This window comes from Zingiber officinale, chromosome 7A, assembly GCF_018446385.1.
Source record: "Zingiber officinale cultivar Zhangliang chromosome 7A, Zo_v1.1, whole genome shotgun sequence".
NCBI lineage: Eukaryota > Viridiplantae > Streptophyta > Magnoliopsida > Zingiberales > Zingiberaceae > Zingiber > Zingiber officinale.
Genome location: NC_055998.1, coordinates 35,986,031 through 36,003,088, shown reverse-complemented (window position 1 = coordinate 36,003,088; position 17,058 = coordinate 35,986,031).

Here is a 17,058-nt window from a genome sequence, read left to right as displayed (position 1 = left end):
AAAGTAGACACTTCTCTATGTGTATCCACACAAGCAAGAGATGGAGAAAAATCTCTAAGGATGTGCTAGCAACCTTAGAGATCAGTAATGGAGGAGAGGGAGAGCAAGAAGAAAGCTAGAGAGGAAGAAGATGGGAGTTACCACAAAAAAATGAAACTCTCCACATGAAATCCAAGTGGCCGGCCACTTTAGTGGAGGTTGTAACCTCCATGGGATACCAAGAGTCACAACTCTTGGTAACTCCCAAGAGGTGGCATCTCACTTAAGTAACCATGATGATGTGGAGCATAATCATTGGTCCACTTCTTGCCAACTCACCAATGAGGTGGCAAATGATCAAGTCAAACTTGACTCTTCATCTTCCTCTCAAGTCAAGTCAAACTTGACCACTTCTCTCTCATGGTTGATCAAATCTAACCATTGGTTCAAGTCAATTTTAATTTAATGAATCTCTATTCATTGAATTAAATTGATTCAATGAGTCTAAGTCTAAATTAGACTCATTTAACACATGAACCAAATTGAGTCCAACTCAATTAGCATAATTTGGATTACTCTTAATCCAATTTGGTTCATCACATGAACCTAATCCTTTAGGTTCATCAAATGAACCTAATCTCCATCTAATTGCCCTTTGTGTGTGACCCTATAGGTTTTTATAACGTTGGCAATGCTCCTAAACCCATTTAGAAGCATAAGTAATGAGTGGTATCTAGCAACACATTATTACTACCCAAGTTATAAGAATGTTGAGATCCAACATCACCTTGTGACTAATAATTGTGACTCCTCACAATATATGACAAGTGTGCTTCTATCCTACACATCTAGATTGATCAATGTGAGGCATAGACCATGTTATCCTCTGACCAATCTAAATCTTGAACTCTAAGTAGACTCACTAAATCAAATGAGTTCAATATCTCATATTGACTCATTTGGGCATGGTCATGTACTTCGTGGTCTCACTCTATCAAGAATATCAATGTCGCTCCCGTCATATAGGAGGGATAGATCCCATCTACATCACTCACATCCCTCTGCATAATTCGTTACATACCCAGTAATCGCCTTTATAGTCCACCCAGTTACGGGTGACATTTGACGAAACCAAAGTACATAACTCCTTATGTAGGGATCCATGGTGACTTCAGGTCCAAGGACTAGTAGTCTTACTAATAGCCACATGAGAAAGTATATGACACTCATATAACGATCCATGATACTTTCTCATAGCGGGTCATTCAGTATACATTCTCCAATGCATACCCATGTGTCAACTTGATATCTCTATATCCATGACTTGTGAGATCAAGTCATCGAGTTGACCTACATGCTAGTCTTATTGCATTAACATTGTCCCTGAATGTTAACACTCGACTAGGAATGATTAAGAGTAGTGTTCCCTATATCATCTCATTATCGGTTCAACTAACCGATTGATATAGGTGAGAACCTTCTACTCAAGGACGCTATTATACTTAGTTTATTTTGGCACCAATACAAGTAAGTATAATAACCAAAACAAATACCTTTATTTATATATAAGAATATGATACAATAAGTCCATAATAAAATCATCAAATGATTGGCTCTAGGGCTCTAACTAACAATCTCCCACTAGCACTAGTGTCAATCAATGTAGGCTCTAAGCCCCAATGACATAGTGTGACCATCATGCTTCCTCTGTGCCAAAACCTTGGTCAAGGGATCTGCGATGTTAGCCTCTGTAGGTACTCTGCAAATCTTCACATCTCCTCTCTCGATAATCTCTCGAATGAGATGGGCTGGTGTGAGCGAGGTTCCTTCACCTGTGCTATAGCTTCATTGTTGTCACAATAGAGCTCAATAGGGTCAGCAATACTGGGAACCACCCCAAGTTCAGTGATGAACTTACGGATCCAAACTGCCTCCTTTACTGCCTCTGATGCAGCAATATACTCGGCCTCTGTCGTAGAATCAGCTACTATGTCCTGCTTCGAACTCTTCCAGCTCACAACATCACCATTAATGCAAAATATGAACCCTGACTGCGATCGATAATCATCCTGATCGGTCTGGAAGCTAGCATCACTGTAACCCTTTACAACTAGCTCATCATTGCCTCCATATATCAAGAAATATTCTTTAGTCCTTCTTAAGTACTTAAGAATATTCTTGACCGCTATCCAGTGACTTTCACCTGGATGTGACTGGTATCTGCTCGTCATGCTCAAAGCATACGAGATATCAGGTCGAGTACATAGCATGGCGTACATGATAAATCCTATGGCTGAGGCATAAGGGATCTGATCCATGCGGTCTCTCTCCTCTCTAGAAGAGGGACCTTGAGTCTTCGAAAGGCTCACGCCATATGACATCAGCAGAAATCCCTTCTTGGAGTTCTGCATGGCAAACTGAAGGAGTACCTTGTCAATGTATGTACTCTGACTCAGGCCAAGCAATCTCTTAGATATATCTCTATAGATCTGTATCCCTAGAATGCGGGATGTCTCACCTAAGTCCTTCATTGAGAAGCAACTCCCTAGCCAGGTCTTGACAGACTGAAGCTTAGGGATGTCCTTCCCAATGAGTAGTATGTCATCCACATATAATATGAGGAAGACAACTATATCCCCTACAACCTTCTTGTAGACACAAGGCTCATCTTCGTTCTTGATGAAACCAAACTGTTTGATTGCATCATTGAATCGAAGATTCCAGCTCCGAGAAGCTTGTTTTAGTCCATAAATGGACCTATGTAGCTTGCATACTCTGCTAGTACGTTGTTGATCTACAAAACCCTCAGGTTGTGTCATGTACACATCCTCGAGTAGGTTTTCATTCAGAAACACGGTTTTGACATCCATCTGTCATATCTCATAGTCATGGTATGTTGCAATAGCAAGCATGATCCGAATGGACTTAAACATCGCTACTGGAGTAAAGGTTTCATCATAGTCAATACCATGAATTTGCTTGAAACCTTTAGCTACCAAGCGACCCTTATAGATAAGTCCATCCATGTCAGTCTTTCTCTTAAAGACCCACTTACACCCAATGGGTTTTACCCCTTCAGGTGGATCAACCAAAGTCCATACTTGGTTGGGGTACATGGATTCTATCTCGGATCTCATGACCTCTAGCCATTTCTCGGAATCTGGTCTCATCACAGCTTCCTGATAGGTGGTAGGCTCATCATCTATGAGCACAACGTCATCATGGTCAGACAAGAGAAATGAGTATCTCTTAGGCTGACGACGTACCCTATCAGACCTGCGAAGAGATATGTCTACTTGAACTGGTTGTTGTTCCTCAAATCTTTGTGGAACAACATCATCCACAACACTTTGTGGTTCCAGTTCAACTTCCATCGAGGCCTCAGTGCTATGGTCCGTATCTTGAACTTCTTCAAGATCGAACGTACTCCCACTAGTCTTTCTAGAAACAAAGTCCCTTTCTAGAAAGACCCAGTCTTTGCCACAACTACCTTGTGTTGACTGGGAATGTAGAAGTAATATCCCTTAGTTTCCTTGGGATATCCAATAAAGTAGCACTTGTCGGATTTGGGTCCTAACTTGTCTGAGACTTGACGTCGAGCGTAAGCCTCACAACCCCAAATCCTCATGAAAGACACCTGGGCTTCTCTCTCAGTCCATATCCTATATGGTGTCTTTATCACGGCCTTGGATGGAATTCGGTTGAGTATAAAAGCTGCCGTGTCTAGAGCATAGCCCCAAAGGTATGTTGGAAGATCTGTGTGACTCATCATAGATCGTACCATATCTAATATGGTACGATTCCTCCTTTCAGATACACCATTCCACTGTGGTGTTCCAGGAGGAGTGAGTTGGGATAGAATCCCACACTCAGCTAGGTAGTCACGAAACTCATGGCTAAGGTATTCTCTACCTCGATCTGATCGAAGTATCTTAATACTCTTGCCAAGCTGATTCTATACTTCATTCTTGAATTCTTTGAACTTTTCAAAGGATTCAGACTTATGTGTCATCAAGTACACATAATCATATCTACTGAAGTCATCAGTAAATGTGATGAAGTACCTATAACCGCCTCTACAAAGACATTGAAAGGGCCACATACATCACTATGTATAAGTCCTAATAAATCAGTCGCTTTTTCGCTATGCCCACTAAAGAGAGTCTTGTTCATCTTGCCTAGTAGGCATGACTCGCACGTCTCATAAGATTCAAAATCAAATGAGTCCAGCAAACCATCCTTATAGAGCTGGGATAAGCGATAGTGCCAGAGATAGGTTTGGTTCAGGTCATTTGACTTGAACCTCTTGGTATTTATGTTATAGATAGAGCTTTCAAGGTCTAGAATGTAGAGTCCGTTCATCAGAGGTGCACTACAATAGAACATATCTTTTAAATAAACAGAACAACATTTTTCCTTTATTATAAAAGAGAACCCTTTCTTGTCCAAACATGAAACTGATATAATGTTCTTAGTTAAGGCAGGCACATAACAACATTCATCTAATTCTAGTACAAGCCCACAGGGTAGAGATAGATAGTAAGTTCCTACTGCAACAGCAGCAACCCGTGCTCTATTGCCTACTCGTAGGTCTATCTCGCCCTTCGTCAATGCTCTGCTATTTCTCAACGCTTGTACATTAGTACAAATGTGAGAAACACATCCGGTATCTAATACCCACAATGAAGAAATAGAGAGGTTGACTTCTATAACATTTATACCTGAAGTAGAAATCTTATTTCTCTTCTTCTTAAGATCTTCCAGGTATCCTATGCAGTTCCTCTTCCAGTGCCTTGCTTGTCCTTGATACAGTTGACGAAGATGTTCAATCATATCATAAGCGCCCATTAACTCGTGTTGCTTCTGAAGCTCAGAGTTCATGGTCGCGAGCATAAGACAGGACACATCTAATGCGTCATCTTGATGCTTCTTGTAAGCATCTCGGTCAGCTCGCGTGGCAGTGGCAGGAGGAGCCTCCGGAATGGGTTGCTCCAGAACGTACAGTTTACGTTCTTGGGTGAGAACTATTCTCAGGTTCCTGTACCAGTCCAGGAAATTTACTCCGTTGAGCTTGTTCTTCTCAAGGACAGAACGCAGGGAGAAAGAGTTCGTATTCGACGTCATGGTTATCTACAACAGAAAAATGCAGAAATAAATATCATATTCTATTAAATCATTTAATTAGGCCTTTAACTAAATGATGCTCCCACTGAATTATATAATTTTTGTAGAATCAAGTGAGTGATGTGGTCAAACCACACTTACGAGATTCTAACCAACTAGCTATAATTTTTGTGGGACAAGATCCACATCATACTACGCCTTGAGTTAGCTTTGGCTAAATCGCCCAAGACTTAGTATGATCGGTAGGTAACAATTTACCAATTACATCTCGATGCAACTCTTGTTTATAGGATCATTATCCGCAGTTATATTAAAACTTGAGTTAGCTTTGGCTAATACGCCCAAGAATTAATATAAATGTGATTATGTCCTATATTCCAACCGTTGGAAATATGCCTATAGTTTTACTCGATCCAACCGAGTTAACTAGTTACTCAATCTAATTGAGTTGTACTCACCCATGCGTTGATAGGCGGGACCAAGATTGTCCCTCCGTACCCTACCAAGATAATATGTGTTTCTCTGCTTTGGCAGATTCAACAACACATGTGATCGAGGTAGTGATAGGTATCACGGCATGGTAGGCATTTTTAGAGTTAACGCGATTTAGATCTAATCTAATCGACGATGTGTATCATATACTCGATTTAGATCTAATCTAATCGTAGAGGAGGTGCATCATGTGCGCGACTTAGATCTAATCTAATCGTCGAGATGTATCATATACGTGATTGATCTAATCGAATCGTTAAGGTGCTAATTAACTACTTTACTAGCATGCATCAAATACACACACACAAGCAATTAATTATACTTTTTGTGATTAGTCATGGCCCTACTACAATCTTCTCAAGCCAATGAGAAGATCAGATTGTCAACCTAGGGTCAACAGCTTCTCAAGCTCCTCCCTTTGACCACCTTGTGTTGCTCGCACCCTACTCGTAACTCCGTCTAGAGTGGACCTTCCACGGCTCCAATTTTGTACATTACAATTTTGAAACTCAAGTTACATTTGAGTCTAAACTAATTTACAACAAGAATAAATAGAGAAAGGCACGACGCGCAGGTCGCGTATCAAATATACAGCACACACAACACAAATGACGGCACGCAGGCCGTAATATGAATTACAACACAAATCCAATCAGATTGGGTCTTTTGGGCCATGACTATCACAAATTATACATAATTCTAAATTATGTAATTTCCATAATTTTATGTAATTTTAATACCAATTTTTACAAGTAAAAATTCCCGGCGGTCCCGTTTAGCGGTTTTCGGGCGCAATCGCGGAACGAATCCCCTTGCTGGGCCAGGGGCAGCACCCCTACCCGCGATCTAACCATTGCGAGTGTCCCTAAGCGATCCAACAGCGTCTTAGCCCGCTGTCCCAAAAAATTATGGGGCGAAACCTTGCCGTTTCGGAAAAATCTTCTCGGTAGTCGAAGCCTACAAGTGTCGAAATACTTATGCTTCGCTTCTACGAGCAAAATACCCATAAAAACTCTAAAAATCATAAAATTACAGAATATCACAGAACCTATATTTTTTCTTAAAAATCAAACTAAACTCGTACAAGTCTTCGCACGTGGCTCTGATACCACTGTTGGGTTTTTCGGGCCACGAAAACCGCTTTTTAGCGTCGCGGAAACCCCGAAACCCCCGTCACCGGATCCGTACGAAGATAAAACTTTCGAAAAACTTATGAGTACGAGTTTCTAAACCTCAATCTACAGTAGATCTACAAAGGAGAAGGAATATACCCTTGATGCGAAGCCCTTCGCAATCCCGCTTGTCATCGGTTCGCCGGATCTCAAAAGTGTCAAAGTAGACACTTCTCTATGTGTATCCACACAAGCAAGAGATGGAGAAAAATCTCTAAGGATGTGCTAGCAACCTTAGAGATCAGTAATGGAGGAGAGGGAGAGCAAGAAGAAAGCTAGAGAGGAAGAAGATGGGAGTTACCACGAAAAAATGAAACTCTCCACATGAAATCCAAGTGGCCAGCCACTTTAGTGGAGGTTGTAACCTCCATGGGATACCAAGAGTCACAACTCTTGGTAACTCCCATGAGATGGCATCTAACTTAAGTAACCATGATGATGTGGAGCATCATCATTGGTCCACTTCTTGCCAACTCACCAATGAGGTGGCAAATGGTCAAGTCAAACTTGACTCTTCATCTTCCTCTCAAGTCAAGTCAAACTTGACCACTTGTCTCTCATAGTTGATCAAATCTAACCATTGGTTCAAGTCAATTTTAATTTAATGAATCTCTATTCATTGAATTAAATTGATTCAATGAGTCTAAGTCCAAATTAGACTCATTTAACACATGAACCAAATTGAGTCCAACTCAATTAGCATAATTTGGATTACTCTTAATCCAATTTGGTTCATCACATGCTAATCCTTTAGGTTCATCAAATGAACCTAATCTCCATCTAATTGCCTTTTGTGTGTGACCCTATAGGTTCTTATAACGTTGGCAATGCTCCTAAACTCATTTAGAAGCATAAGTAATGAGTGGTATCTAGCAACACATCATTACTACCCAAGTTATAAGAATGTTGAGATTCAACATCACCTTGTGACTAATAATTGTGACTCCTCACAATATATGACAAGTGTCCTTCTATCCTAGACATCTAGATTGATCAATGTGAGGCATAGACCGTGTCATCCTCTGACCAATCTAAATCTTTAACTCTAAGTAGACTCACTAAATCAAATGAGCTCAATATCTCATATTGACTCATTTGGGCATGGCCAAGCACTTCATGGTCTTACTCTATCAAGAATATCGATGTCGCTCCCGTCATATAGGAGGGATAGATCCCATCTACATCACTCGCATCCCTCGCATAATTCGTTACATACCCAGTAATCGCCTTTATAGTCCACCCAGTTATGGGTGACATTTGACGAAACCAAAGTACATAACTCCTTATGTATGGATCCATAGTGACTTCAGGTCCAAGGACTAGTAGTCATACTAATAGCCACATGAGAAAGTATATGACACTCATATAATGATCCATGATACTTTCTCATGGAGGGTCATTCAGTATACATTCTCCAATGCATACCCATGTGTCAACTTGATATCTCTATATCCATGACTTGTGAGATCAAGTCATCGAGTTGACCTACATGCTAGTCTTATTGCATTAACATTGTCCCTGAATGTTAACACTCGACTAGGAATGATTAAGAGTAGTGTTCCCTATATCATCTCACTATCGGTTCAACTAACCGATTGATATAGGTGAGAACCTTCTACTCAAAGACGCTATTATACTTAGTTTATTTTGGCACCAATACAAGTAAGTATAATAACCAAAACAAATGACTTTATTTATATATAAAAATATGATACAATAAGTCCATAATACAATCATCAAATGATTGGTTCTAGGGCTCTAACTAACAGGAAGCTCCATAATCGAACCTATATTTTGATGTTATAAAAGGTTCAATGTTAAGTTTTGTTGTTATATGATGAATTGATTAAGTGTGTAGAATGCTCAACATGAAAAGCCATAGTAGGTCAACTGGATTTGATACTTGGCAAGGAAGGCTAAGCAGATCGTGAAACTATGCAGAAAGTCCAGATGGGTCAAGTGGACCTGACATCTGGCAGATGGGATCAATAGGTCTAGAGAACCTGATATCGAGTCAAGTGGAAGCCCTGACAACTGATACGATGTTGACCGGTTAAGTTTAAATAGGTCTAAAGGACCAGATGTTTGACAAGTAAGTTGAGGTAAGCTATTGGAGGTAAGCACAGTGAGGTCGTGCCTCATTAGGGATAAACCTTAGGTGTTAATCCAACTGAAGAAATTAACGGAGATTTCTAAATTGAGATCAAGACAACTCTTACTGTTTTCATTATCCATATTTTTACTAATCTTGTTTTGTAAGTTTATACTCTAACTTTGTTTTGTAAGATAAAGCTTATGTCTGTTTTTGCAAGATCATTCTATCAACAGAAAAAGGTGTTCAGATGATAGAACCCTGAAAAACTAAAGCAGTGAGATTCGATCCAAGTCGTAAATGGAAATTTTAGTTCCATTGATGGATCAAGGTGATGAGTCAATAGATAAATATATTTTCAGAATTAATCAAGATTTGAATTAAAGTACAAAAGGTAAAAGATGTTCAGCCGACGGAAAGACTATGTTCAGTGTCTAGAATAGCGAGATTTCCCCTACCAAATAGATCGGATCATAGTAAATAAGGAAGGAACGGAGGATCCGTCGAAGGATAGGGTGATCAGAGGATGGATCAATTTAATCGACAGAACCTCTTATTAGTTGACGAATCGAGACCTATAAAAGAAGCCCTCAAGCTTCGAGCTAAATAGAACTTCTGCCTTCTGATTTTATACTATGCTCATTCAATGCTCGTGCAACCTATAATTACTACAACGTCGGGAGGCTTCCGACAACCTACACTTCTTCTTATATTCATTGTTGTCAGTATATTTATTTTCATGCATATTGTATTCATACTTGTAATATCACTTTATCATTTAGTGGATTGTCTAACGAAAGCGATAAATGATCGTGGGCTTTGGAGTAAGAGTTATCAAAGGCTCTGAACTAAGTAAAAAATAATCTTTTTTTATCTTTCTCTTTTTACTTTATTCCACAACGCACTCTAGTTTTATGAAAGAAAAGAAAAGCTTTTAAACCAACGAGATTCAACCCGCCCTCTCCCCCCTCTTGTTCTCTTATGATCCAATACACCTTATGAGCACTAAATATATTTTATTCTATTTAGATCTTAGGGTTTAGAATTTACTGTTAAGGTTTAGGGGTTGTGTTATAGTATTAAAGTTTTATAAATTTTTTAAAAAAATACACATAGTGTTCACAAAGCGTGCATTCAATCTCTAAACCCTAAATGACATACTAGCAAGCCAAAAAAATTTTTAAAAATGAACTGCCACTATATATATATAGCAATGTTACCCTAAGGACCTTATACCACGCACTTCGTGTACACTTGAAAAAAAATTGATTTAAAATTTTTTATGATTAATAATATAACCCAATCCCTAAACTCTAAAAACATAATCTTATTGGTATAACTAGAAACTTAAAAAAATAAACAAAAAAATAAAAATAAAAATAAACAAATGCACTATCACGGATGGCGTCCACAAGGTAATGTCCTGAGCATCAATATATATGTACACACATACCTTACACCGCACACTCCGTCCACAAGGAAATTTTTATTTTTTTTAAATAAAAAAAAAATAAAAAATCGAGGTGTCTGAATCAATTCCACGCGCCTCGACAACATAGTCATGAACCATTCCTTATATATATATATATATATATATATATAAGGAATGGTTCATGACTATGTTGTCGAGGCACGTGGAATTGATTCAGACACCTCGATTTTTTATTTTTTTTATTTTAAAAAAATAAAAATTTCCTTAAATCCTAAACCGCATTCTAATTACATATATTGTACTCCATAAGTACCTAAATTTTGTTTAACTTGAATACTATAATCCAACCCTTAAACCATAAAGATAAAATCTAATTGACTTAATCTCGAAGCTAAAAAAAAAATACAACTGGCTATTTCAATTGGGGCATTTGGATTAATTTCAGTCCAACAACACAATCACATATCGTCATATATATATATATATATATATATATATATATATATATATATATATATATATATATATATATATATATATTGTTTTTTGATCTTTTTGATTTTTTTTTTAAATTGAATGAAAAAAATAACATTCCCTTATATAAATCTTAAATACATTAATATATCTCCTAAACACATTACAATACTCCATAAATACTTAAATTTATTTCATTTTAAAATTTTCTTTTAACTAAACACTATAATCTAATTGGAAAACATGAACCCTAAGGTAAAATCTTTAAAAAAAAAAAAACTTAAATATTATAACTCAATTGGGAAGCTTGAACTTAGAAATAAAATCTTAAAAAAATATTTTAATTAAATTTTTGAATTTAAAATTAAAAAAAATAAAACAAACGAAGATAATGTTTTTTTAGATTTTAAATTAAAAAAAAATCAACATTTCCTTATATAAATCCCTAATACATTAATATATTCCATAAACATATTAACATTTCCTTATATAAATCTCTAATACATTAATATATTTCATAAACATATTACAATACTTCATAAATACTTAAATTTATTTCATTTTTAATTTTTTATTTCAATTGGGGCATTTGGATTAATTTCAGACAGTCCAACAACACAATCACAGATCGTCATATATATATATATATATATATATATATATATTGTTTTTTGATCTTTTGATTTTTTTTTTTTAAATTGAATGAAAAAAAATAACATTCCCTTATATAAATCTTAAATACATTAATATATCTCCTAAACACATTACAATACTCCATAAATACTTAAATTTATTTCATTTTAAAATTTTCTTTTAACTAAACACTATAATCTAATTGGAAAACATGAACCTTAGAGGTAAAATCTTAAAAAAAAAAAACTTAAATATTATAACTCAATTGGGAAGCTTGAACTTAGAAATAAAATCTTAAAAAAATATTTTAATTAAATTTTTTAATTTAAAATTAAAAAAATAAAACAAACGAAGATGATGTTTTTTTAGATTTTAAATTAAAAAAATCAACATTTCCTTATATAAATCCCTAATACATTAATATATTCCATAAACATATTAACATTTCCTTATATAAATCTCTAATACATTAATATATTTCATAAACATATTACAATACTTCATAAATACTTAAATTTATTCCATTTTTAATTTTTTCTTTTAACTAAACATTATAACCCAATTTAAAAAACTTAAACCCTAGAGGAAAAATCTTAAAAAATTAACTTAAAAATTATAACTCAATTGGAAAATCTAAATCCTAGAAATAAAATTTTAAAAAAATTATTTTAATTATTTTTTAATTCAAAATTTTAAAAATAATAAAAAAAGGAACTAATATGTTGTAGATGCGCACAGTCACATACTGCAGCGTAGTGTAAAAAAAAAAAAAATATATATATATATATATATATATATATAGTGTTGATATCCTGTGCGCCGCACAGTGCGCGACTGTGCGCGCGCGCAGGATTCAACACTGTATATGAGTTTTTTTTTTATTGTTTTTGTTTTTTTTAATTATTTGTTTAAGAATTAAAAAATAATTGAAAAAAATAAAAAATAAAATATTTTTTTAAGAGTTTATTTCTAGGGTTCAGGCTTTGGTTATAGTGTTAAAGCTTTTTTTTTTTTTTAGATTTTACCTCTGGGGTTTAGGCTTTCCAATTAGGTTATAGTGTTTGGTTTTAAAAAAAAATTAAAATAGAATTAATTTAAGTATATAGAGTTTTGATCTCCAGTGCGTTTGCACAGTGCGCGACTGTGCGCGCACAGGAGATCGCTCAGTTTTTTTTTTTTTGATTTTTTTAATATTTTAAATTTAAAAAATCAATTAAAAAATTTAACATTTCCTTATATAAATTTTTAATACCTTAATATATCCCCTTAACATATTACAATACTCAATAAATACTTAAATTAATTTTATTTTAATTTTTTTTTAAAACCAAACATTATAACCTAATTGGAAAGCCTAAACCCCAGAGGTAAAATCTAAAAAAAAAATAGCTTTAACACTATAACCAAAACCTGAACCCTAGAAATAAACTCTTAAAAAAATATTTTATTTTTTATTTTTTTCAATTATTTTTTAATTCATAAACAAATAATTAAAAAAAAAACAAAAACAATTAAAAAAAACTCATATATAGTGTTGAATCCTGCGTGCGCACAGTCGCACACTGTGCGGCGCGCAGGGTTTTGATCTCCTGCGCGCTTGCACAGTGCACGACTGTGTGCGCGCAGGAGATCGCTCAGTTTTTTTTTATTTTTTGATTTTTTTAATATTTTAAATTTAAAAAATCAATTAATAAATTTAACATTTCCTTATATAAATTTTTAATACCTTAATATATCCCCTTAACATATTACAATACTCAATAAATACTTAAATTAATTTTATTTTAATTTTTTTTTAAAACCAAACACTATAACCTAATTGGAAAGCCTAAACCCCAGAGGTAAAATCTAAAAAAAAAAATAACTTTAACACTATAACCAAAGTCTGAACCCTAGAAATAAACTCTTAAAAAAATATTTTATTTTTTATTTTTTTCAATTATTTTTTAATTCATAAACAAATAATTAAAAAAAACAAAAACAATTAAAAAAAACTCATATACAGTATTGAATCCAGCGCGCGCAGTCGTGTCATGTGTAGCGCAGGATATATATATATATATATATATATATATATATATATATATATATATATATATATATATATATATATATATATATATATATATATATTTTGCATCATTTTATTTTAGTGCTTAATCCATTTCTTCCACGCCCTAAGGCCAGATCCGTCCCCTGGTGATGTTTAAGTGGTGGTCCTGTTTAAAAACATGTGTTTTTCTAGGGCTGCTATTGCTTCTAACTTATTCATCTGTCAGTCAACTCATTCCCTTGATATCTCTTTATCTGTAAATATGAAAATGTGTGATGTGGAATAAAAAAAAAATGAAAACCCTAAATGGATATTGCTTCTGAATTTTGATAATCTTGAAACCTTGTGCCTTGACTCACCCATTGATACAAATAGGCATAATCTATATTTGGTTGCATTCCCTAGACCTCAGAAGAGTTAACTAAAGGTTGAACGCTAACACTTGTGATTAAGAAGATAAGTATGATGTGCTTGGGGTGGTCCTTGAAGGCTACATGCCATGACAGTGATCTCGATGGCTATTGACTACTGTATTATTCATGTGGGCCAAGGGGAGTCAGTGCAGTAGCAAGAAGCTGAAACACCATTCAAGGTCCTTGCAAATGGTATTTATCTCACTTTTTATATTCCTTTGACTTAAGCTTCGCATTTCGATTTAACTATCTTTTTCTTTTCTGACATTGCCTATTACAATAATAATAAGGATCAATAAAAACAACACTTTTTTCATCAGTAAATGGATCATTTCTTTGTTTGTCATGAGACTCATGTCAGCACAAGACAAACAACACCGAGAAGGCATCAATAACGCCTTATCGTTTCAACAAGTACTGAGCAACCATTCTTGACTTGAGTTCTTCGGTAGTGTTGGCCACATGCATGGATGGGCATGATCTGCTTGAGGTCATCGATAGCAATCTATTGATGTGGATGGTGCAACGCAAGTTGAGCATTTTTGATTGATTTGTGTTCCTTGTGGGTTCTGGCTCCTGAGAGAAAGTCTAAGCTGTCCTTGTCGTCTCTCCTCTCCTCTCCTCTTCAGTGTTTGTCTCGTTTAGAATGTGCCAAAATCTGTGGGAAAAGTTTGGATGCTAGCTCCACCAGATAGTTGAGCACTGTGCAACATGTTTGAGGGCATCACATCCATTTAGTCTCTAAAGAAGGAACAGTGGATCTAGCTGCATGGCATTGTGGTAAGTGCGCATTATCTTCTTATTATTAGTTATTATCTTTAATTAGTATATTTAATTATAAGTTGTATATATAAGTATAAATTGAACTCATTAAAGTGATCTAATTTAGGTTTACTAGATTTCGATTATTAAATGTAGACATTATATGTATAAAACCTATAGTCTCATATCTATTATCATCTATGGGCTGATAATAGATATCTACTATATATAAGATTGGTCCCCAAGGGTTTAGGGTTCAATCTTGACAGAACTTTTGGTTCCTCATTGACCTAATGATTTTTAACGTCGTCACCCCTAAGCCCCTTGGAAGACATTCTTTTTCTTTCCACTGCATCTTCTTCCACAGAGATATTTCTAAACGACGCTAAAGACAAGGATAACTATTCAATCAGGTTTCTTATCATATTTGTTTGTGTATTTATTTTTCTTATGTCATGTTTAATTGACGAAACTAGATCTTTTTGTTCTTGTATTTCCTATATGTGAATTCTTTTTATTTTAGAATCTATACGGTTTAGGTTTTTACAAGAACTATCAATTGGTATTAGAGCCAAGTTATTCTGTTTCATCATTTTCATTCGTAATAAAGTTTAAATTTTTCGTCGATTTGTTGTTTGTATGCTAGATCAAGTTTTTCCTAGTTAATACAAATTTTTTTATCGTCGAAAATCATATAAGAGAAAACTAGGATAGAGTTGTTTTTTAAGTTTTTCATATTTCTGCGAAGAATATAAAGAAAATCATATAAGAGTCTATATTTATCTTATTGCTCTATTTTTTGTAATAAAGACAAATATTTTGTTTTGATTATTGTACGTACTTAAAGTTTAAAACATTAATAGGTATTTATATATTTGTTTGACACTCTAATTGTAATATCATCATTTACTACTACTGTTTAGCATTTGATGTTTGTAAATATGATACAGATTCCTTTTGAAATCATAAAGTTGATCATGATTTACTATTGCAGTTTAGCATAAAGTATTTCCCAAATATGATCTGACCTTTTTTGAGGTCATCTTAGGACCAGTTGAAAATTGATATGTACTAATCGCATTTCATGTAATTTTCACTCTACACATATATATCTTAATTTATGTCATTAATGATATTGGTATTATGATTACTGTAAGGACTTATTATGATCATATACAGTAGTTATGACCTCTTTAGTTCTATACCAATGAAGTTAATGGACCAGATTATTTACAAGGGTATTTACAAGGGTATTCAACTAAAGTTTTACTTGTATTTCATATACAATTCACAAATAGCCCAAGTGGGAGATTATTTATTATTATCTCCAATTGGTGAGTTTAATTATAAGTTATGCATATGAGTACAAATTGAACCTATTAAAGTGATCTAACTTAGTCCTATTGGGTTTCAGTTATTGGATGTAGACATTGTATGTGTAGAACCTATAGTCTCGCATCTATTATCATCTATGGGTTGATAATAGATTTTCATTTTATATAGGGTTGGTCCCTAAGGTTTTAAGGTTCAATCTTGATAGAACTTTTTGTTCCGCATTGACCTAAAGCTTTTTGGCGCTGTCACCCCTAAGCCCTTTAGAAAACCTTTTTTTTTCTTTCTACTGCATCTTCTTACACAGAGATTATTTCTAAATGACGCTAAAGATAAGGATGACTCTTCAATCAGATTCCTTATTATATTTGTTTGTGTATTTATTTTTCTTATGTCATGTTTAATTGATGAAACTAGATTTTATTGTTCTTGTATTTCCTACATATGAATTTTTTATATTTTAGAATCCATACAGTTTAGGTTTTTACAAGAACTATCACTTATTGCTTGTCTTAACAGTCACGGTTTCTCCTGTGAGCTAGGTTTAATTATTCCACTTGAATTGTATTAAAGATCAACTCTTCAATCATCAATCACCTTCCTTTTCCTTTCCACAACCCTAAGTCAACTTGTTTTCCAGGTATCCATCTCTTGTAATCCGACTAATGTTAGAGGTGATCAGTTCAGTCCCACGAAAATTTTTCATGTGTCATCAGGATAAATCAAGAAATCCAAATGGATTCTAATGGACGGCCTAGCATCTCAAATAATTCGAACTCCACATGTGTAATATATGTTATGAGTGAAATTCAAACTTTCATTGTATAAGGAGATCATCCCACCATTTACCATCACATCATTGCCCTAGGGGCCTAAGGTAACTGATTTGTAAGTTCAACATCTAGCTTTTAGAGGAAGTTAGCAGCGATTAGATAATGAGAAAAGAGATTCTTTGCACATAGGTGGGGGTCGTGTACAAAGTATAAAAGCTAATGGTATATGCAAATGTGATGTCATATAGTGAACGAGACTTATGTGGATGCTTTGTTAGTGCACTTCACACTTCACACTTCACACTTCACACTTCACGTATATGTATC